The 25,117-nt window shown below is 49.2% G+C and overlaps 1 pseudogene; it reads left to right on the top strand.

Annotated features, from left to right (window-relative positions):
- Positions 1 to 1,993: 1,993 nt before the first annotated feature.
- On the top strand, positions 1,994 to 7,694 carry LOC119279540 (annotated as a pseudogene).
- Positions 7,695 to 25,117: the final 17,423 nt, after the last annotated feature.

Raw genomic sequence — 25,117 nt, 5'->3', positions numbered from 1 at the left:
AGTTAGATAACCCGCACCCCCATATGCGCATAGTCGCTGCCGCCCTGAGGCAACCCTTGTCAGGCAAGTGTACTACGTTCCCCCACCACATTTCCACCATCAAACCACCAAAGAAGGAGTAGGGTTTTATGCCTCACGGCGGCCCGAACCTAGGTAAAATTGCCCGTGTGATCTCTGCAGTGCTGTCTCACATTGGTCTACTATTTGTGCAATGCGAAGACCCCCTGCCAAACCAGCAAAGGGCCATCCTGGCCCCATAGGTGGCCGTGGTATCCCGTGACTTCTTTGGCGCGCCAGGTAGGGGGTGTCGCTTGTGTGAACCTGAAGGTGTGAGCAGCGTGTCATCTTCATCACCATCTGCATCTTCGACGGTGCCATCGACCATGGCACCCAAGAAGAAACCAGCTTCTTCGATTCATCCGTCAACCTCAAAGGCCCCGCCGCCCGCGGCCTCCAACACTGCAGGGGGCGCAGAGCCGCATGAGGACGCGACACTATTGGGGATGTGGTCGGAGCAAGCGGCACCGCCACCACTTCCCCCATGGACGGCGCAGGAGCAAGAGGCACCGGAGAAGAGAAACATCAGCAACACCCCGACGGCCACACTCTGCTCGCCGACGGGCACAGCCACAGTGATGGCGCTCGGTCTGGGGTGAACCGCCGCCCTCTGACCGCCCCTGCCGCAGGCATGACCACTACGCGGACACTTTCCCTCGGGCGGGTCGACCGAGTTGTTGCACCCAATAGAACCTCTGGCCCTCGAGTGCCTCCACGTCACCATCCTTCCATCTAGGTGGTTGCACCGCAATAGCGGGGGCGCAGTGCTACCGCCACTGGCTCCGTCAGGAGCCGAGCGACGGTGCAATCGACTTCATCATTGTCTATGCAAGCACAACCTTGGAGGCCATGGCACGTGCTCAGCTGCTGCTGAGGTTTTTGCCAGCGGCCGAGCAGATCGACGAGTGTCAGCCACCATCCAAAGTCTGCTTGGTTTCGCCAAAGCCGAGGGATCACGACGAGCTGACCCGCCACGGCCTCCCCAAGCGATGGCGACGGCTCCTGCTGCTGCCCGTACGGTGGGAGCCGTTCCCACGGTGTTATCCCCGCCACGGCAGCCAGCTCGAGCGCGACCAAATCAAGACTCAACGATGTCTCGATGGCCTCCTCTGACCCTCGAGCATGCCCAGGCCAACGGCGAACCCCAGAGCAGAACCGGAGAGGAGATGTGTGCGTCGTCGAGCAGTGCCACGATGACCTCCTCCAAGCCGACGGGCGCGACGGCCCCGACGTCGACGAGCCTGCGCTCAGTATTGGCGGGCCCCTACCTTTCGAGGTTGGCTGCCCTTCCTTCACCCGTGAGCTGCGGCAAGTCAGTTGGCCGTCCGTTCGCATGTTCAAGCCAGAGATACCTGAGAAGTACGATGGGAGGCTGAACCTGGGAGAGTTCCTGAGCATCTACACCATCGTTGTTCAGGCTGCCGCGGAAAGAGATGAGAAAGTGTTTGCCAACTACTTCCCTTTGGCCCTCAAGTCCAATGTGAGGTCTTGGCTGATGCACCTATCGAAGAACTCTATTTCGTCCTTGACCGACCTGTGCCATGAGTTCATCGGTGCCTTCACCGGTGGCCACCAGGAGCCGGGCCGACCCAGTGATATGCAGCTTCTCCAACAAAAGGAAGGAGAAACCCTTCATAAGTATTTACGGAGATTCAGCAAAGTTCATAGAAATATTCCAAATATCCACCCAGCAACTGTGATAGCTGCCTTTCAGTCCAATGTGCGCAACTACCTGATTCGTTCTAAGATGAACGTGCGATTGCCCAAGACTGTGAAGGAGTTGTACCCCCTAGTGGATAAGTGTGCTCGGATGGAGGAGGGAAGGAAGTTGCGCGGAGAGGAAGATTGCACCAATGTTGATTCGGAGGATGATGATGAGTCCACCGGTCAGAAGACGAGCAAGAAGCGCGGTAAGAAGAGGAGGGATAAGGCAGTGATGGCTGTTGAAGGATCAGGCACCCCAAGTACTAGCAAGACCGCCAAGGCTGAGACCCCCGGTAAGGAGGTTGCCGTGTGCGCTGATTGCTGGGAAGCTGTGGCTGCCGAGAAGGCTGGGAATGGTGATGGACCGTACTGCAAGATCCATCGGACCAAGGGCCACGACCTTCAAGAATGCTATCAGGTTGAGCAGTTAATCAAGAGACAGAGAGCATAATATGAGAAGTGTGATAAGGAAAAGGGTCATAATATTGCTGGCGGTAAGGGCTGAGGCAGTGAAGTGAATTGCCCTAGCAAGCCCTTTCGGAACCAAGGAAAACCCGCCAGGGGTTGAGAGAAAGAAGCCCATGATGATGAGAGTGATAGAGGGGATGAAGAGGAAACCAGTGAGCAAGAGTTTCAAAAGGCCATTGACACCCTATGTGTTGACGGGGGTGCATCTCTGCACACCTCTCACCGCCAGCTCAAGCGGTGGGCACAAGAAGTCATTGTTGTGGATTCAGCGCCAGAGGCCCGGAAGCAGCTCCAATGGTCCCGTACACCCATCATCTTCGACAAAGAGGATCATCCTAGCTGCACCACTACGGTAGGGTGCCTGCCATTGTTGGTTTCTCCAACAATTCGCAAGCTCAAGGTCACAAAGATGCTGGTGGACGGTGGGTCCGAGTTGAATCTGATTTCCTCAGCAGTTATTAGCAAGCTTCAGATAGCAGAGGAAGAGCTAGAGGTTACCAACACGTTTCAAGGATTTAATCCTAGTAGGAGTCATCCTAAGGGAAAGATCATGTTGCCGGTAACGTTTGGGGGAGAACTGAATTACCAGACTGAGAAGATTGTGTTTGACGTAGTTGATCTCCCCCTACCATACAATGAGATTCTTGGACACCCGACTCTGGCTAAATTCATGGCGGCATCCCACTATGCCTACAACACTGTGAAGATGCAGGGCTGGCTGGCATTGATGGTACTTTCACTATCAGCGCCACCCTCGATGACAAATAGGAAAGCGCGCTCATTGCTTTCCTGCGGGCGAATATCGATGTGTTTGCATGGAAACCATCTGATACCCCCGGTGTTCCTAGGGAGGTAATTGAGCACCACCTTGTTGTCTGCCCACACGCCAGACCTGTCAAGCAGAAAGCCCGGAAGTAGGCATTGGAGAGGCAGCCGTTTATTACAGAAGAGATCAAGAAGCTTGAGGCAACTTATTTGGTCAGAGGAGTGCTACATCCCACTTGGCTAGCAAACCCAGTGGTGGTCCGGAAGGCAAACGGGAAGTGGAGGCTATGCATTGATTTCACCAATATCAACAAGGCTTGTCCGAAGGACCCGTTTCCCTTGTCGTGTATTGATCAGATTGTGGGTTCCACTTCAGAATGTGATTTGCTCAGGTTTCTGGATGCCTATTCTGGATATCACCAAATCTTCATGTCCAAAGAAGATGAGGAGAAGACGTCATTCATCACTCCATGTGGTACATACTACTTTGTCTGCATGCCATTTGGACTAAAGAATGTTGGGTCCACCTTTGCAAGGGCAGTCCAGATTGGTTGTGAACCTTAGCTACACAGAAACATTGAAGCTTACATGGATGATATTGTGGTTAAAACCAAGGACAAAGCAACTCTTATCCAAAATTTGAAGGAAATATTTGCAAATCTGTGCAAGGTCAACTTGAAGCTCAACCCAGAGAAGTGTGTCTTTGGCGTTCCCTGTGGCAAGCTGCTTGGGTACTTTGTGTCCCACAGGGGGATCGAAGCTATTCTCGACAAGGTCAAGGCCATTGAGCAGATCCAAGCGTCGAGGACAGTTATGTGAGGCGCCTAACGGGATGTGTTGCCGTGCTGAGCAGATTCATCTCCAAGTCTGCCGAGCGTGCCCTGCCGTTCTTCAAAATTTTGAAGAAGGCTGGTCCTATGAAGTGGACCCCGGAAGCAGATGCAGCTTTGCAAGAGTTGAAGGCCTACCTTTCCTCCGTGCCTACTTTGGTTGCTCCCAAACCCCAGGAGACGCTACCGCTATATTTGGCGGCAACCAACCAAGTGGTCAGTGCAGCCCTGGTAGCATAGAGAGAAGTGAATGAGGAAGAAAGTGAGCAGAGATTGGCAGAGTCAGACAAGGATCAGGACATCAGTGAGCATGACAACGAAGGCGACCCCAAGGATGTGGCAAGGAAGAAAGTGGTGCAACGCCGAGTGTACTTCGTCAGCTCCTTGTTACAGGGGGCTAGATCGAGGTACTCTGGTGTGCACAAGTTGATTTTTGGACTCATCGTGGCCTCAAGGAAACTGCGCCACTATTTCCAAGCCCATGAGGTCATGGTTGTTACTCATTTCCCGTTGCAATGGATACTCCAAAACCCAGAGGCCACCGGCAGGATAGTGGAGTGGGCTTTGGAGCTATCCATGTTTGGTTTGAAGTTTGAGAGCACATAAACTATCCAGAGCAGGGCGTTGGCAGAGTTTATTGCAGAATGGACGCCAACCCCTGGTGAGGAAGTGACAGAGACAGTTATCCCTGGCAAGGAATCACCCCAAGAATGGATTATGTATTTTGATGGTGCTTTTCCCTGCAAGGTGCAGGGGCTGGCATGCTTCTTGTCGCCCCCTCCGGGGAGCACTTGAAATACGTCGTCCAAATGCATTTTGCCCGGAGGAAGCAACCAACAATACAACAGAGTATGAAGGGCTCCTTGCCGGGCTCAGGATTGCAGCAGAATTGGGAATTAAGAAGCTGATCATTTGAGAGATTCACAGCTGATGGTGAGACAAGTCAACAAGGATTATCAAGGTCCATTGATGGAGGCATACGTTGAGGAAGTGATAAGATTGGAGGAGCAGTTTGTCAGATTGCAAACAGAGCACGTACCCCGTGCGGAAAACAGCATAGCTGGTCATCTGTCAAAGTGTGCTATGCAGAAGCTTCCTGTGGAACTAGAAACTTTTGTTCTCCGTCTTACTCAGCCCTCCATATCAATGGCCCGAAGAAGGAGAAAGTTGGACACCATTAGAGCCGTCCACTCCCGGCAGAGACACTACTGGAAACAACTCCTCGCAGCCTGCCAAACCGCCCCCTCCAGCCAGGCCCATGGACCCCGCATACGAGGCTGGTGCTCCCGCAGCAGAGGAGGTGCTTCTAGTCCTCGCTGCCGAGCCCTAGGCTCCAACTTGGGCAAGACACATTGTTCTCTTCCTCCAGACCGGAGAGCTTCCCGGCAATCAAGACGAAGCTGAAAGAGTAGCCCGAAGGGCCAGTATGTATTAGTTTGTCGATGAAACTCTGTACAGAAGGAGGCCCAACGGTGTGAAATTGAAGTGCGTTTGTCGGGAAGAAGGAAAGGAACTGTTGGCTAAGATACACAAAAGAATGTGCGGCTCCCACATTGGATCAAGGGCATTAGTTGGGTAAGCATTCTGGCAAGGATTCTATTGTCCCACAGCCCTCCAAGATGCGGTCGAGCAAGTCACTAAGTGTGAAGCCTGCCAGTTCCATTCCAAGAAAACCCACCTGCCTGCCCAAGCTCTTCAGACAATCCCTCTATCATGGCCATTTTCGGTCTGGGGGCTCGATATCCTCGGCCCCTTCCCCCGAGCAATCGGGGGCTTTGAATTCTTGTTCGTTGCCATCGACAAGTTTACAAAGTGGCCGGAAGTGACTGCCGTGACAAAGGTGACTGCCGAGTCAGCTATCAAGTTCTTGAAAGATCTGGTGTGTCGTTTTGGAGTTCTTGCAAGGATCATCACCGACAACGGCACCCAGTTCACGAGTCGCGCTGTCCGTCTAGAGACCGAGGATGGCACTATGTTGCAAAACTCATGGAATATTGAGCATCTCCGCAAGTTCTACCCATAAGGCGCGAGCCCGACAGCCACCCATTTGTACAGGCCTTGCCTCAGTTGCATGTAACCCCTTGTACAAAGCCGGGGTGATGACCCCGTGCAAGAGAAAATAAAGAAGCGTTGTAGGGGGGGCGAAACCTAGATTGCATGCATGCATGAGCATTCTAGATCACTTCATAAGCATTTCATGAGCATCTGCATATGCATATAGATAGGATCACATCCTGCATTCATTCTCATCTGCATGAAGCTGCAGGTTCTTGCCGCGAACTTGGCTTCGACACAAAGTTGAGAAGATTGCCCAACACTGCGACCGCCGGCAAGCCAAACAGATAAGTTCTACCTCTTGTCCATTCATGTTCTGTAAGCTATAACTTATGCATTATAAAACCTCGCCACTCTTTTTAGACTTAGGTGCTCCCATTCCTGACTCGAACACTGCTTCGTTTAGGATGGTCGCAGTGGCCTTTGGTAAAAGGAAGTTGGCAGGGGGGCTGGTCTCTTTGTCTATAACCCGGCAGATGTGGCTCTCCGGCAGACAAAAAGGGTGCCGGCAGGATAGCCCGCCGGGAAAAACTCGTTTATTTACATTAAAGAGGCATCCCACATCTGCATGGACATATACATGCACGGGTTCCCGGCAAGGTTTATCTTTTTCATTAGGGATAATTGCATTTGAGACCTTAGTTGGGTCACACTCGATAGGTTTACCCTTAGTTTTGGAAAATCCATGGTCTTGCCCAAGTGAGTCGGGTTCCCTTGTGCTTTTGCCCTTCCATCCCTATTCCGTCCGGTCAAAGACGTTTGAACGTTAAGGAGACAAGTTTTTGGACCAGTTTACCCTTTGTATGTGTTGGCAAAGACCAGTCAAACAAGACAACAAGATCAGTGGGTCCACCTGTCATAGACTGGAATGTTTTTTCTTCTAAATGTCTCACTGCTATGTATGACCCACATGTCATCTTAAAAAAAGATGTTTATTTCCCAGCCCGTCCGAGCTCGACACCATCTCGGCGCTCATCCCGCGGCTCATCTCCGAGGGCCAGGTCCCCGCCGTCGGCCGCCTCCTCTCCGCGGCGCTCCTCCAGCCCGGCTCCCCGGAGCGCCTCCCGTTCCCCCCGCTCGCCGAGCACCTCGCCTCCCTGCCCACGCTCACCCCGGCCTTCGCCCTCCTCACCGCGCTCCGCCACCACCCCGTCCGCCCCTCGCCACCCTGCTCCTCGGCCACCTCCTCACGATGCGCCGCACCCGCGAGGCCGCCTCCATGCTCCGCTGGCTCTGCCGCCCCGACTCTCCATGCCGGCCCGACGCCGCCACCTACGGCATCGCCGTCGCCGGGTTCTGCAGGTTCGAGGACCCCAAGAGCATGCTCGTCGCCCTTGGGGAGACGGCCTCTGATGGGGTGCGGCCCTCGCAGGAGCTGCAGGAGGCGGCGCGAGACGCGATGCTGCAGGACGCGTGCAATAGGAGGCCGTCGCCGCCTGGTAGTTCTCTGCCGCCGGTGATTTCAAGCACGACCGCGAGCAGCCGCACTAGATCTGTCGTCCCAGCTCTGGATCTGTGCAACCCACACCATCTCGTCTCTCCTGGCGGATTCCTGCGCCCGTTGACCTCCGGCGCCGCCCTGTTCCCCGCTCGTGTTCGTGCGCAGGAGACACGCTGGGGCCTCGCGCCGCCCCGATCCATCGAGTGCGTGGGTGACCACGCCAGCGCGGCCCATCAGTGCCGGCCAGGGCGGCGGCGCCAGGATGGGAAAGGGGGGAGAGAGAGTTTTTTATGTTTCTTTTTTCCTTTTGTATTTAGTTGGGTCCCACATGTAAGCGAACATTGTTTTTCTTTGATTTTCAACAGAAGTTGTGAGGAGGGGCAAAATAGTCCAGAAAAATGTCTCCCTAACGGTCAAATGCCTTTGTCCGGACGGAATTGGGACGGAAGGGCAAAACACAAGGGTACCGGACACACTTGGCCAACACCACGGATTTTCAAAAACTAGGGGTAAACCTGTCGAGTGTGACCCAACTAAGGGCTCAAATGCAATTATCCCTTTTCATTAACATGCTGATACAAGTACAAGCATTACAGAACATGAACATGGACTCGAGTGATTACATTATTTGGATTAAAATTTGGCAAGTGCCTACAAGTTTAAGATTGAAAAAAGATAAGTGCCCCGTGATCCCCTCTTTTCGTTTTCCCTCCCCCAGGCACTGCAGTGGAAGGAGGAAAAGACGAGAAAAGCGCCCAGGTGGGAACCCGTCCCGGTCCCGTCGCGGCCTGCCCAGAGGTGGCCGAACAAGACTGGGGCTGGCGAAGGTGTGGAGGAGAAGCGTAGTGATGTAGGGTAGAACCCTAGAGGCCGATCTTTCACGTTTGAAGAGGATCCCTACGCGGAACACGAAGAACACGAGGAGGGGAACGAGGGAAAAACACGAGGGAACACTCAACCAACAAGAACAAAGTCACACATGTGATAGATCCTCGAAACACAAAAGGGTACAAGATCCAAATCCAACAAAGGACGATACAAGTGGCGGTAGTTCATCTCCGAGAGGAGGTCTTGAATCCACGAGGGATCTTCCCGTAAAGGGGTCTTGAATCCAGGTGGATCTTCTCCGAAGATGTCGCGGTCTCTCACGAGGAGGAGATCCGTATGGATGAGCAAAGCTCTATCCAAATGAGCTAAACCAATGCTGACCCTCTCTAGGAGGAGGAGGAGGTCTATTTATAGTCTAAGTGCAAATGGGGGCGAAGTGAAAGGGTACATGGGCCTCGGGCCCGAAGCTGCGCACATACAGGCTTCGGTCGTCCGACAAGTACTGAACGTCCGGTGGCTCGCAAGGGTCCGGTCGTCCGGTGCTTGTCGGACATCCGGCGTTTTGGCTCTGGACAGGTGGCGTCGGATGTCCAAAGGTCTTCGTACTTCCGATGTTTCTGTACTGGACTGTTGGTGTCGGACGTCCGGTCGGGGTCGGTCGTCCAGGCGCTGATGAGTGTTAGACGTTCGGCGTGGGGCGGTCGTCCAGGCGCTGTAGGTAGCCTCGGCTAGAGTCGATTTGGCTGGTGGAGTCTCCATGCGTCGAACGTCCGAAGATCGTCGGTCATCCGAGAGCTGTAGCTTTCAGGCAGCTCTTCCTCTTGTTCCTCGCGCTTGGTGTCCTCGCCATCTTGTCCAATGCTCCTAGCTATTCCATGGCCTTCCTCCTGGTTCCTGGACATGCATAGCACACATGTTTGAGGTAGTAGCCATGTCTCACATGTAGAAAGTGACGATTCATAGAGGAGCGAGTTCACCTTGTGTACAATGGTGTATATTCGAGGTCTCGTCATATGTCCTTTTGGGGCTTGGAGAGTAGTCGGAGTGTACATGGGGATGAACGTGGGATGCTCCGCATCATCTCCCCCCCCCCCTTGGGAAAGATCCGACCTCGGTTCGTGATCCTCATCAGCATGGAAACGATTGTCGTGGACGGACTTGTAGTTGGACGTAGATGAAGGCATTGCGCAATCCAAGGACTCCAAGGTGTCTCCGGAGTGATAGACATGCAAAATGAGCAAACACAAGCGATACTCGGAAATACAACGGTTAGCACACACAAAGTGTCCATCATGTAAGAATGAGTCCTTGCGGCAAGATAGTGCGTGGCAAGGCACAAGATGCTTATCCAAAAGATGTAGAATGAGATGTAAAGCATTCATATGAGCAAATTCATTTGTCGTATGCACAAAGGTGTGGTGAATGTGATTAATGCGACCATTGTGCAAAATGATGTCATAATGGGATGGTTTATCCAGAGCATGAACATGGTAATTGGTGCTCAATGTGATTATGTTGTCATGCAATTGATGATGGGCAATATGATCATGATGTATGAATATGACATCAAGGAAGATCACAACAAATTTGCTAAGGAAGTGAACAAGATCATATATCATGGATGGCTTGGGAATACAAGATGCAACAAGGCAATCATAATGTGAGTCAATCCATGCATAGGGTGCAAACTTGTGGTGAGTATGATATGTCCATCGAGCATGACATGAGGAAGCACAATCAACAAAAATGGAGGTGGTGGTATACCAATGCTCGATGTCGTGTCATGAGTGGAGTTCTGAAGGTGCATCCAATAAGTGTGAGTGCTCCTCATGTGAAAGTCCATAGAGGCAATCTCCAATGTCGCTCCTATGTTCGCGAGATGTATCATGTAGACAACAAGAAGGAAACAACAATGAAAGAATGACCCATCCAATATGCATATTTGAAGATGGCTCAAAGGGAAGGAGTTCACCTTTATGAGAATGTCAAAAATGTTGGTGTCGCGCATCGTGTACGCCTTCGCATGACCAAGTTTCTCGTCATGGTACCGCCTTGTGAATCCTTAAAAATGAAAGAACATGAAAAACACTCGGAAAAACAAATGAGGTTAGCGGAAGTGCAAAACCATCATTTGTGTGGTAAGATACCCAACAAGTGTATGCATCATGCTCATCATAAGAAAGTACAAGGTAGTATTTCATAGTATGGAGGCATATCATGCGATAACAACCAAATACAATAGGCTCAAGTAAACAAGCATACATCAGAAGTAAGGTGTCAAAGTCTCCAAGATCAATAAGCATAGTAAGTTGGCACTCAATACAAGGTGATATGAGAGATGCAACTAATGGAGACAAGAGACAATGATCGTGACAAATCAAGTGAGAGGCATGAACATATATGTCATCAACCCAAGAAAGCAAGTAAGAGTGGAACATGGGTGATGCAACATAGCAAGCAATCATAGCGATCAAGTCAAGCAAGCTAGTAGTGCGAAGATGCAACATACTAGAAGGAATCATGACAAGCATGTCATGTGTGCAAATAGTGGGAATGAATAAATCACATGTCATAGCACAAGCATGAAAGCAAGATATGAGAAAATTATCATCAATGTATTGGCGAGAGGCCATAGGTAAATAGCAATGGGACATCATGACTCTCCCAACACAACAATCAACGATAGCATGAAGCACATGGTAAACATGGCGATAGCAACAAGTATCTCCACCAAGCATGCAAATACTCATAGAAGTAGCATAATGGTGAATCATGGGTAGATGCAAACAAGGGTCACAATTTCATGCCAAAGGCATAGAAGCAAGCATAGCATGCAAAGTGAAAACGGTAAAATGAGCATAAGGTGCCAAGTGCTAAATAGCCCATAGCCGTGTGAGAGACAAGTAAAAGATATGCGCGTAGTCCTTGCGTGGAGGGAACGGTGGTAAGGATAGTCCACGGGATCCCAAAGTGTCCTTTCTCTCAAGAGCTCGTTTCGTCAACTCTTGGGATTGAGAGGTTGACGAGTATATGTGAGTACCTACACAAAACAAAGGTAAAGGGAAAATTGTGTGTGCGTGGTATATGTACACATCATCCATCATGATGCGCACGTGCATGTGTCGGTTAGCAAAAAATATCCAATGCTCAAATATATGAGATGAGCGATATAGAAACATGCCATCCATCATGATAGGTTTGTTGTTATGCATGCATAATGAAGACTCATATTGTGTATGCATCATGAGATATATGTAGAGCATTGTTATTCATGGAATGCATATGGTGCACGCAAGTATGGGAATCATGCAAAGTATGGGATTTATCAAAATCTCCTAATATGTATGAGGAAACTATGAGGGTCTCCTCATGAGCATTAATGGAAACATCACATGGAGAATATTGACAACATGCAAAACAATGCATATTTGGAACAATGTGATCATGGCATGGCATAGTAGATGAATTGCGCAAATCATGTAAAGGAAGCATGGTAATATCATCACATGAAAAACAAAATCCAATGACCATCATCTCATCATCTATGCCATAGGTGCAAATAGGATTTATTTTAATGGGGCATGCATAGTTACTATGTTGAGATTGAAATGATGCAATATGGGAGATCTTACTCATAGCATATGACAAGTTCAAAGGATTATCAAACATGATGTGATCAAAAGAATTTTCACATGATATCCTATGGAGCATAGAATCACAACTAGGCAACTCAACATGCACATCATCATATTCATCATAAATAGGTAAGTCATGACATGAGGAGGTCTCACTAGCATGAAGCATGGGAATAGGTGGGTCAACATAATGCAAGCAATCATTGGTAAGATAGTCCGCTAGTGGGACAAGAGAAGTACCATCACCTATGTTACCTTTGGGGCGTCGCTCATGTGTTGTAGGTGAGGTGTTGAAGATCCACTCGTTGTCAACTTCATCTTGATGGAACCATGTGGGGGGTGCATCATCGTCTACCACGGCCATCGTCGTCTCCATTGGAAGGATGGACTCGTCGAGGATAGGCATGTCGTCATGTAGGAGACCTAGCACCAAAGAAGAAAACACACTAGGAGTAGAGGTTAAGTCGTTAGAAATCATAGTGGCCTTACATGCCATGGCAACTACCTTACTCTCTAAGTGTTGTGGCTCACTCACTCCCTTAAGGATGCTCTCACTCATATGGTTGGTGGAGTCACTCAAATGGCTCTCAACCTCACATAGGATGTGTGGCATGCTCTCATGTGTGGGGCTAGTGGTGGTCACACTCATCCTCTCATAGGAAATGCTCTCAATGTCATATATGGTGGAGTCACTCATCTCACTCATGGGGTGGTGGCTCTCGTCACATGGCACTTGGGGCATCTCGACATATGTGGGTGTCGGAGAGATGTAGGTGCAAATGTCTCCGTGCTCAACTCCTATCGCCATGGTCGAAGGGGATGGCCCTTGCTCGACCTTCTTGCCACCGTCTTGGTGTGGGAGGCCCATAAGATGTGGCACCTCGTAGCTCGTCTCCATGACCGAAGGGGATTTCCCATGATCGGCCATCTTCCTGGAGGGGCTTCCAAAGATGGAAGTGTCGCCCTCGCTTGTAGGTGGTCGCCTTGGACTTGATGAAGTCGTTGTAGGCATACTCGTGGGAAGTAGGCGAAGATGCCGTACGTCCAAAGGCGAAGATGCCTTGAGAACACTTGGCGAAGATGCCGAAGTGGTTGATGTAGCCGTATCTCCGTCTTGGTGGTGCTCGTCGCGCGGTCTTCTTTTTTGCTCATGAAGCATCGACTTGGCGTGAAGTAGGGCTTGTTGGGACTTGTACATTTGCGCTTGTGGAGCATATTCATGATGATGATGTCATTGCCGTACTTGAGCTTGTAGTAGATGTCGTTCGTCGTCATGCACATGATGCTTGGAGGTGACTTGCCCTTCATGATGATGTGGATCATGAACGTGATGGTGGTCGCCATGAAGACATGGACGTGGACGAATTGCACTTGCATCGTTTTCGCGCTCCGAAGACTTGTGGATTGAACGTTGCCGCCTTGAAGATGACGAAGGGGAAGAAGACTTTATCAAGGCCCGAATCTCCTCTATCCTTGCATCTTGCTCCTCTTTATGTGCGGAAAGCTTCTTGGCGATGTAGTCCCTTTTCTTTGCTTCGGAGTGATGAATGTCGATGGAGATGTTCTCGATGTGCTCTCGCAATCTTGATTGTGCGCCTTGCATTTGTCGTTGTAGATCGAAGATGGACGCTTTGGTCATGTAGTTGTTCACGCCATCATTGTTGTGGTAGACCGGAGATGAAATGTCTTGCCTATCCATCACAAGACTCGAGCAAGTATGATTGGTAGAAACAGAAGAACTAGACCAAATGTACCTTGACCGATGTTGAAGATGGATCAATGATCACTCAAATGTGTAACAAGGAAATAACACAATTGGTACCAATTCTTGTCGGTTCTCACACCTACACAAGTAAAGCTTATGGTGGAGCTCGGTGAGGATAGTGGCACAAAAATTTGATGCAAAATGTTAGCAAGAGTCAATAATGTTGAAAGAGATTCACAAATTCGCAAGTGAAACAAGTAGACCAATAACAAAGAATGGAACACGGAAACACACACACGGATAGATAAATGGGGTCGTGCAACCAAGGAATGAGAACAAAATGTGGAATCCACGGAAAACACTCGTGTTGCACAAATCAAGAGAGACGCTAGCACGATTGCTCAATAGGCGGATACGACACTTGTGCACAACCTATAAGATGCAAAATGGATAAACTTTGTATCCCAAGTATGCTATGTATGTATGGTTCCCGGTGTTTCTCTCAAGATGATCCAAGATGATCGGATATGACAATCTTATGTGCAATGTGGTATGGTGCTATGGCACTTGCTTACAAGCTTCATTGCTCTCTTTTTTTTGCTTAAAAGCTTGTTCTTTCTTTCTATTTTTTTGTATGATATGGCCACTTTTTCACAATGCACAAACTAAGATAGCAATTGTGTATATGCGGGAACAAACTTGTGACACAAGATATGATACCAAGATATGCACCACGATGATATGGTATGTATGCTATGGGAAATATGATCACTAATGTGCACAAGTCACGTTGCCGGGCAATACTCAATGGCTAGTCTCGATAGGCAAGTGAGCAAAATGGGCTAGGGGTTATCAATTGAATTGCAAGGGGAATATACAATGATGTCGTCGAGGTTACAGTCAAATGTTCGTCGTTTGTAAGCCAAGGACGGATGATAGTGAGTTGGTCAAAGTCGATGACAAACTCGTGGCGATGATGAGTGGCGGTATGCTCGATGTAGACCCGTTCCTAATTAGCCGAAACACCTTAGGAAACGGAAAAACCGCAAACTCAAAATCTCCAAAGGCAAAAGTAAAATGGTGGTAGCGGAAAGCGGTGGTGGTTTGCACTTGGCAATGGGAAGTGGAACAATGGGCTATACACATGTCGGAGTTGAAGTTGTCGTCCCTAAGTAGCCGAAACACCTTAGGAGACACAAGCCACAACTCAAACAAGCTCAAACAAAAATTGGGTTAAGTTGGGATGGTGGAAGTGTATGGTGGGCAAGGTTATGCGGAAATGGAGGTGGTGGTGGTTGATGAAGAAGCAACCGTCCCTAAGTAGCCGAAACACCTTAGGAGACTTGAATCACTACTCAAGCAACCACTAATGCTATATGGATCCAAATGGGTTAGGTTGCGGAAGTCGGTGGTGGTGTAGCGGATGATGTGGTGGAAGCCCTAGGCAAAGATGCCAAAATTCACAACATTTTGATGGAGTCAAATGATGTTGGTGGTATTTTTGTGGGATGGGGGATGTCAATAGCTTCAAAACGAGCTAAAGAATGTCGAAATCGGAGTTCGGATGAATTAGTTATGGACAAAACAAAAATCAGCCGAAGTGGGAATCTACAGGTATCGGACGTCCGATGATGGTCGGACGACTGGTGGCTGGGGCGCGGGACGGACGTCCGGAAATGGCCGGACATCCACCATTTTGGTACTGGATCACGAGTGTTGGATGTCCGATGATGGTTAGTTGTCCGATGGTTCTGGGGGTGTCGAATGTCCGAAAAAACGTCGGTCGTCCGGTCGGTTGGGGTCAACGCGAGATGCGAAATTCGGGACGCGGTTTTGGGCGGAAAATGGGGATTTCAGGGTCAAAATTGATGAGATTTCGTGGATGAAAGATGGGGAAACTAGGGGAGATGCTAGATCCACTCGAAACCAAGCAAATCCACGGATCAAAATCAACAAAACATTATCAAACCAACAAATCACAAAAAAAATGGGGCTATTTTTGGTGCGGATTTTCAAATTTGAGGAAGAACACAACAAAATCAAGCTAAAAACAAGGGGTAGGGGCTTCAAAAACGTGATCAACATGGCTCATGATACCAATATGATGTACGGTAGAACTCTAGAGGCCGATCTTTCACGTTTGGAGAGGATCCCTACGAGGAACACGAAGAACACGAGGAGGGGAACGAGGGAAAAACACGAGAGAGCACTCAACCAACAAGAACAAAGTCACACATGTGCAGGATCCTCAAAACACAAAAGGGTACAAGATCCAAATCCAACAAAGGACGATACAAGTGGCGGTAGTTCAACTCCGAGAGGAGGTCTTGAATCCACGAGGGATCTTCCCGTAAAGGGGTCTTGAATCTAGGTGGATCTTCTCCGAAGAGGCCGCGGTCTCTCACGAGGAGGAGATCCGTATGGATGAGCAAAGCTCTATCTCAAATGAGCTAAACCAATGCTAACCCTCTCTAGGAGGAGGAGGAGGTCTATTTATAGTCTAAGTGCAAATGGGGGCAAAGTGAAAGGGTACATGGGCCTCGGGCCTGAAGCTGCGCACACACAGGCTTCGGTCGTCCGACAGGTACCGGACGTCCGGTGGATCGCGACGGTCCGGTCTTCCGGTGCTTGTGGACGTCCGGCGTTTTGGCTCTGGATAGGTGGCGTCGGATGTCTGGAGGTATTCGGACTTCCGATGTTTCTGTACTGGACTGTTGGGGTCGGACGTCCGGTCGGGGTCGGTCGTCCGGGCGCTGATGAGTGTCGGACGTCCGGCGTCGGGCGGTCGTCCGGGCGTTGTAGGTAGCCTCGGCTGGAGCCGATTTGGCTGGTGAAGTCTCCATGTGTCGAACGTCCGAAGATTGTCGGTCGTCCGAGAGCTGTAGCTTTCAGGCAGCTCTTCCTCTTGTTCCTCGCGCTTGGTGTCCTCGCCGTCTTGTCCAATGCTCCTAGCTGTTCCATGGCCTTCCTCCTGGTTCTTGGACATGCATAGCACACATGTTTGAGGTAGTAGCCATGTCTCACATGTGGAAAGTGACGATTCATAGAGGAGCGAGTTCACCTTGTGTCCAATGGCGTATATTCGAGGTCTCGTCATATGTCCTTTTGTGGCTTGGAGAGTAGTCGGAGTGTACATGGGGATGAACGTGGGATGCTCCGCATCACGTAGGAGCGGGGCGGAGCACCCCCGACTTCCGCCACCAGCAAGAAGACCCGACTCGAGCCCTGGCGGGGACATCTGTAGAGGCTCGGTCGGGAGATCACTGGAGGAAAGGCGGAGGCGCCAGGAAGACATCCCTCCCCGGCTATAGCCCAAAGAGGCCGGTGATGATGGTGTCGGGGAGGGAAGGGAAGGACGGAAGACGAGGCGGCAGGCCGCCGGTCGGAGGCGAAGGCATCCACGCCATCATACTCTGACCTGACCCTCCGCCACTCGCTACCCCCGCCTTCCCTCGTTTTCTCTCCATCACCACCGCTCCCGGGAAGCGCCAAGATCCCTGTCCGACGCCTTCCAAGGATAGACGGCAGGTGGCCAAGGGGCTTGAGGCGCGCCACTCCCCTCCTTGGCAGACAGGAAGGCGCACCTCTCGTCAACATCAACCCCAGTTCCAAGGAGATGGGCCATACTAAGATTCCCAACGATCCCGAGCCCTTTACCTTGGACTTGGACCAAGCTAACACCATCGCTCAGCATCATCAGCCCAAAGCTAAAACCTGGGGGCCAGTCCCGGGCTCTGTTGGGGTACGGGGTAATTTCAAAAAAATTCCTACAATCACGCAAGATCTATCTAGGTGATGCATAGCAACGAGAGGGGAGAGTGTGTCCACGTACCCTCATAGACCAAAAGCAGAAGCGTTTAGTTAACGCGGTTGATGTAGTCGAACGTCTTCAGGATCCAACCGATCCAAGCACCAAACGTATGGCACCTCCACGTTCAGCACACGTTCGACTCACGGACGTCCCTCATACTCTTGATCCAGTTGAGGTCGAGGGAGAGTTTCATCAATACGATGGCCTGGTGACGGCGATAATGAAGTTACCGGCACAGGGCTTCGCCTAAGCACTACGACGATATGACCGAGGTGTGTAACTGTGGAGGGGGGCACCGCACACGGCTAAACAATGTCAACTTGTGTGTCTATGGGGTGCCCCCCTCCCATGTATATAAATGAGGGAGGGGGAGGCTGGCCAGCCTCTCTAGGCGCGCCAAGGGGGGAGGAGTCCTCCTCCTAGTAGGAGTAGGACTCCCCTTTTCCTAGTGCCACTAGGAATAGAAGGAAGATGGGGAAGGAGAAAGGAAAGGGGGGTCGGCCCCCTCACCCAATTCGGATTGGGCTTGGGGGGGGCTCCTAGGCTGCCTTCTCTCCTCTCCCACTAAGGCCCATTAAGGCCCGTATGCACCCCGAGAGGGTTCCGGTAACCCCCGGTACTCCGATAAATGCCCGGACTTATCTGGAACCATTGTGATGTCCAAACATAGTCGTCCAATATATCAATCTTCATGTCTCGACCATTTTGAGACTCCTTGTCATGTCCGTGTTCACATCCGAAACTCCGAACTACCTTCGGTACATCAAAACACATAAACTCATAATACCAATCATCATCGAACATTAAGCGTGCGGACCCTACAGGTTCGAGAACTATGTAGACATGAACGAGACACATCTCCGGTCATTAACCAATAGCGGAACCTGGATGCTCATATTGGTTCCTACATATTCTATGAAGATCTTTATTGGTCAAACCGCATAACAACATACGTTGTTCCCTTTGTCATCGGTATGTTACTTGCCTGAGATTCGATCGTCGATATCTCAATACCTAGTTCAATCTCGTTACCAGAAAGTCTCTTTACTCATTTCATAATACTTCATCCCGCAACTAACTCATATTCACAATGCTTGCAAGGCTTATAGTGATGAGTATTACCGAGAGGGCCCAAAGATACCTCGCTGAAACTTGGAGTGACAAATCCTAATCTCGATCTATGCCAACCCAACAAACAACTTCGGAGACACCTATAGAGCACCTTTATTATCACCCTTTTACCTTGTGATGTTTGGTAGCACACAAAGTGTTCCTCCGGTATCCAGGAGTTGCATAATCTCATAGTCTGAGGAACTTGTATAAGTCATGAAGAAAGCAGTAGCAATGAAACTAACACAATCATAATGCTAAGCTAACGGATGGGTCATGTCCATCACATCATTCTCCTAATGATGTGATCCTGTTTATCAAATGACAACACATGTCTATGGTTAGGAAACTTAACCATCTTTGATAAACGAGCTAGTCAAGTAGAGGCATACTAGGGACTATATATTTTCTCTATGTATTCACACATGTACTTAGTTTCCGGTTAATACAATTCTAGCATGAATAATAAACATTTATCATGAATTAAGGAAATAAAAAATAACTTTATTATTGCCTCTAGGGCTTATTTCCTTTAGTCTCCCACTTGGACTAGAGTCAATAATCTAGATTACATAGTAATGATTCTAACACCCATGGAGCTTTGGTGTTGATCATGTTTTGCTCATGGAAGAGGCTTAGTCAACGGGTCTGCAACATTCAGATCCATGTGTATCTTGCACATTTCTATGTCCCCTTCCGACACTTGATGATGGATGGAATTGAAGCGTCTCTTGATGTGCTTGGTTCTCTTGTGAAATCTGGATTCCTTTGCCAAGGCAATTGCACCAGTATTGTCACAAAAGATTTTCATTGGACCCGATGCACTAGGTATGACACCTAGATCGGATATGAACTCCTTCATCCAAACTCCTTCATTCGCTCCTTCTGAAGCAGCAATGTACTCTGCTTCACACATAGATACCGCCACGACGCTCTGCTTGGAATTGCACCAACTGACAGCTCCTCCATTCAATAAAAATACGTATCCGGTTTGCGACTTAGAGTCATCCAGATCAGTGTCAAAGCTTGCATCGACGTAACCATTTACGACGAGCTCTTTTTCACCTCCATAAACGAGAAACATATCCTTAGTCCTTTTCATGTATTTCAGACTGTTCTTGACCACTGTCCAGTGCTCCACTCCGGTATTACTTTGGTACCTCCCTGCTATGCTTATAGCAAGACATACATCAAGTCTGGTACACAACATTGCATACATGATAGAACCTATGGCTGAAGCATAGGGAATGTCTTTCATTTTCTCTCTATCTTCTGCGGTGGTCGGGCTTTGAGTCTGACTCAACTTCACACCTTGTAACACAGGCAAGAACGCTTTCTTTGACTGATCCATTTTGAACTTCTTCAAAACTTTATCAAGGTATGTGCTTTGTGAACGTCCAATTAAGCGTCTTGATCTATCTCTATAGATCTTGATGCCCAATATGTAAGCAGCTTCTCCAAGGTCTTTCATAGAAAAACTCTTATTCAGGTATCCCTTTATGCTATCCGAAAATTCTATATCATTTCCAATCAACAATATGTCATCTACATATAAGATCAGAAATGCTACATAGCTCCCACTCACTTTCTTGTAAATACAGGCTTCTCCAAAAGTCTGTATAAAACCATATACTTTGATCACAATATCAAAATGTTTATTCCAACTCTGAGAGGCTTACACCAGTCCATAAACGGATCGCTGGAGCTTGCACACTTTGCTAGCACCTTTTGGATCGACAAAACCTTCCGGTTGCATCATATACAACTCTTCTTCCAGAAATCCATTCAGGAATGCAGTTTTGACATCCATTTGCCAAATTTCATAATCATAAAGTGCAGCAATTGCTAACATGATTCAAACAGACTTAAGCATCGCTACGGGTGAGAAAGTCTCATCATAGTCAACTCCTTGAACTTGTCGAAAACCTTTTGCAACAAGTCGAGCTTTGTAAACAGTAACATTACCGTATGCATAGGTCTTCTTCTTAAAGATCCATTTATTTTCTATGGCTTGCCGATCATCGGGCAAGTCCACCAAAGTCAACACTTTGTTCTCATACATGGATCCCATCTCAGATTTCATGGCCTCAAGACATTTTGTGAAATCTGGGCTCATCATCGCTTCCTCATAGTTCGTAGGTTCATCATGGTCTAGTAACATGACTTCCAGAATAGGATTACCGTACCACTCTGGTGTGGATCTTACTCTGGAAGACCTACGAGGTTCGGTAGTAACTTGATCTGAAGCTTCATGATCATCATCATTAGCTTCCTCACTAATTGGTGTAGGGATACGGGAACTGATTTCTGTGATGAACTACTTTCCAATAAGGGAGAAGGTATAGTTACCTCATCAAGTTCTACTTTCCTCCTACTCACTTCTTTCGAGAGAAACTCCTTCTCTAGGAAGGATCCATTCTTAGCAACAAAGATTTTGCTTTCGGGTATGTGATAGAAGGTGTACCTAAGGGAGTCCTGGATTAGGGGGTATCCGGACAGCCGGACTATATACTTTGGCCGGACTGTTGGACCGTGAACATACAAGACTCAAGACTTCGTCCCATGTCCGGATGGGACTCTCCTTTGTGTGGAAGACAAGCTTGGCGATCCGGATATTAGATATCCTTCTTTGTAACCGACTCTATGTAAACCCTAGCCCCCTTCGGTGTCTATATAAACCGGAGGGTTTAGTCCTTAGAGACACAATCATAATCATCATAGGCTAGCTTCTAGGGTTTAGCCACTACGATCTCATGGTAGATCAACTCTTGTAATACTCGTATCATCAATATCAATAAAGTAGGAAGTAGGGTTTTACCTCCATCGAGAGGGCCCGAACCTAGGTAAAACATCATGTCCCTTGCCTCCTCTTACCATTAGCCTTAGACGCACAGATCGGGACCCCCTACCCGAGATCCGCCGGTTTTGACACCGACATTGGTGCTTTCATTGAGAGTTCCTCTATGTCGTCGCTGCAAGGCTCGATGGCCCGTCTTGTTGTCAAGGACAACATCACCTCTGGGGGAGCACTGGCGGTAGGCCAAAATCTCTGACTAGGCGGCTTTGTCATGGCCGCCCGATCGGCTTTCGCGCCGATGATGACCTCTCAGGTCATCAAAAACAGCCTCCACATCAATTCAGAACTCGCCGAACAGATGAATCCAATAGAGCTCTCCTCCCTTAATGAGCTCTTGGATCGCATCACCGCTTTGGGAGTTGCTACAGACTATGATCGGATTGGGCTTAAACCCGACCAGAGGGATATTAAAACCCCATCAGTCACCCACGAGATAGCAGTAGTGGAAGAGCCACACATGGATTATCCCTCTACTTTGAGGACGAATTATGTCTGGATTATCGAGCTCTCTGAGCCGGATACCCGCTCGCGGGAGGACATGACCCAGACCACGGACTTAGAATCCGGTATCGGGCTAGAAAAATCGGGCAGCACCCTGGAGCCCGAGCTGTCAAGCCCGGAAGCTCCTCTGCCCCTGGGCGTTAGATCGGATTAGAATCCAGATTCAGCTACACCCACCACCCAGACTTAAACCGTCTCTCCCATATCAGACAGGAGCCCCAAGAGACAGTACATCGCTACTGGGCCAGATTCCTCCTTGTGCTAAACAGGGTTAAGGACTGTCGTGAGGAAGACGCAATCTCACTTTTCTGCAAAAACTGCACGAACAAAGGGATCCTTAATGCTATAAGTCGTCGTGACATAGTACACTTTGCTGACTTAACAGCCATAGTACAGAAGTACTGTGCGATGGAAAGCGCCTGGAAAACCAAAACAGAATTTTGGGATAATCCGGCTCTCACTAAAACCTTTGTCCAAGCTAAACGGGCGAACTCTCGTAAGTTACCCGATCCAACTAACAAGAAACCAAAACCCACCCCAGGGAGTGGAACCGTATTGGAAGAATGGCTCAATGGGCCATGCAAACTCCACAGCACACCAGACACTACGCCAACGCAGAGCCTTAGAGCATGTTGGATACTCCGGCAGGTAGCAAAAAGAAGTGACGATCTTCTTATAAGACATAAAGCAGAACAACATCCCGCCGAAGACAACAATACAGTACTGACAGTCTTCGAGACTTTCACCTCAAATAATAGGCGCAAGCGAGCTCATCAAAATTTCGTTGAAGTCTGCCATGTGGCAAAAATAAATCCGTGGAACGGCACTGCTATAAATTTCAGTGCCACTAACGAACCTCAATTCCAGACAGTACGGGAACCAGCCGCTTTGGTCCTTAGCCCAATCGTGGACGGCTTTCGGCTCACTAAAGTACTCATGGACGGTGGAAGCGGATTAAACTTGATCTATGAAGAAACACACAACAAGATGGAAATTGATAAAAGCCGCATTGAGCAAAGCGACACAACCTTCAGGGGAATCATCCCTAGTCGGGAGGCATGGTGTGCGGGGAAAATCACACTTGATATGGTATTCGGCACCCCGGAGAATTACAGGTCCGAAGAAATCACATTCCAAGTGCCTCCCTTCAGCAGTGGATACCACGCCCTTTTAGGGCAGGACGCATTCACGAGCTTTCAAGCTATACCCCATTACGGGTACATGAAGCTTAAAATGCCCGGACCCAATGGAATCATCACTCTAGCTAGTGATCCGGACGTCGCACTCCCTGCCGAAAATAAAACTGCAGCACTAGCCCTGGAAGCATTATCCGAAGCCCTAGCGGCCGAAGAACTAACAACGCTGCACGCCACAGTGGACAGGGACGACGTGATACTCGACAAAAGACCCAAGTCCACCTCATTTAAACCCGCAGACGAGATAGTAAAATTCCAGGTCCATCCAACGGACCCCACAAAGACAGCTTCCATCGGGACACAGTTGAGCCCCGTAATGGACGCCGCACTACGAGACTTCCTATGCGAGAATTGGGACATTTTCGCCTAGCATCCTTCGGACATACCGGGCATCCCACGCAGGCTGGCCGAACACAGCCTCAATATACTGAAAGGATATAAGCCAGTCAAACAGACTCTTAGGCGCTTCTCAGAGCCTAAACGGCAAGCCATGGGAGAAGAGCTAGCCAAGCTACTTGAGGCCGGATTCATCAGAGATATCAAGCATCCGGATTGGCTGGCAAATCTGGTAATGGTACCAAAGAAGGACAAATCCTGGCGCCTATGCGTCGATTTCAAAGACCTCAACAAGGCTTGCCCCAAGGATCCCTTGCCCCTCCCTCGCATCGATCAAATCATCGACGCCATCGCAGGACACGATTCACTATGTTTCCTCGACGCATACTCCGGATACCATCAAATAAAAATGGTAGAGTCCAACCAAGCCGCAACGGCCTTCATAACGCCATATGGTCCTTTCTGCATCAACACTATGCCTTTCGGGCTTAAAAATACCGGCGCAACCTATCAACGCATGATTCAAACATGCCTGGAGAAGCAAATCGGCAAAACAGTGGAGGCATATGTGGACGACGTGGTCATAAAAACAACACACGTTGAAACCCTAATAGATGACTTGAGGCTTACGTTCAATAACCTCCGAACATACGACATCAAGCTAAACCCGGAAAAATGTGTTTTCGGCATACCCTCCGGGAAGTTGCTCGGCTTCATTGTTTCCAATAGAGGAATTGAAGCAAATCCGGCAAAAATCCGAGCTCTGTCGCAGTTGGCTATCCCAACAGACCTCAAACATATCCAGAAACTAGCTGGATGCGTGGCTGCCTTAAGCCGCTTTATCTCCCAATTAGGAGAAAAGGCACTACCCCTCTACCGCCTTCTTCGATGCACCGAACACTTTGTGTGGACGGATGCAGCCGCGGCCGGACTGGATTAAATAAAGACCTTATTGGCCAGTAATCCAGTCCAGACAGCACCAAATATTGGCGAACCTATGCTATTGTACATAGCTGCAACACATCAAGGTGTAAGCGCAGCGCTCATCATCGAATGAGAAGCAGATGGATACAAATTCCCGCTCCAAAAGCCGGTATATTACGTGTCCACGGTCCTCACCCCATGCAAATCCCGATACCCACACTATCAAAAGATAGCATACGCGGTCTTCATGGCATCCCGGAAGCTACGACACTACTTCCAGGAGTGTTCGATTACGGTGGCCTCTGAAGTACCACTGAACGACATAATAAACAACCGCGACGCTACGGGACGGATTGCTAAATGGGCCATTGAGCTCCTCCCATTCAACATAACATACAAACCACGGCAGGCCATTAAGTCGCAAGTATTGGATGACTTTGTCGCCGAATGGACAAAAGCCGAACTCCCTAAAGAGTATGGCGCATACTCTAACTGGATCATGCACTTCGATGGCTCTAAAATGCTGGCCGGATTGGGAGCAGGTGTAGTCCTGACTTCCCCCACCGGAGACACGGTCCAATACGTACTCCAAATATTATACACAGGCTCCAACAATGCAGCCGAATACGAGGCTCTGTTGCATGGTCTTTGGATGGCAGTCTCTATGGGCATTCAACGCCTGGAGGTGCGCGGGGATTCAAACCTCGCAATATCACAAATAAACGGAGATTTTGATGCAAAAGATCCGGAAATGGCGGCCTACCATAATGTCGTCCTCAAAATGTCAGCTAGGTTCGAGGGGCTCGAATTCCACCACGTGGCTCAAGAAAACAATCAAGCGGCGGATATCCTTGCCCGCATTGGCGCCAAACATGACCCTTTCCCACCCAACAT

The sequence above is a fragment of the Triticum dicoccoides genome, chromosome 3B (assembly GCF_002162155.2).
Source record: "Triticum dicoccoides isolate Atlit2015 ecotype Zavitan chromosome 3B, WEW_v2.0, whole genome shotgun sequence".
NCBI lineage: Eukaryota > Viridiplantae > Streptophyta > Magnoliopsida > Poales > Poaceae > Triticum > Triticum dicoccoides.
The sequence above is the reverse complement of the archived record's forward strand: the minus strand, read 5'-3'. Positions and strand labels throughout refer to the sequence as shown.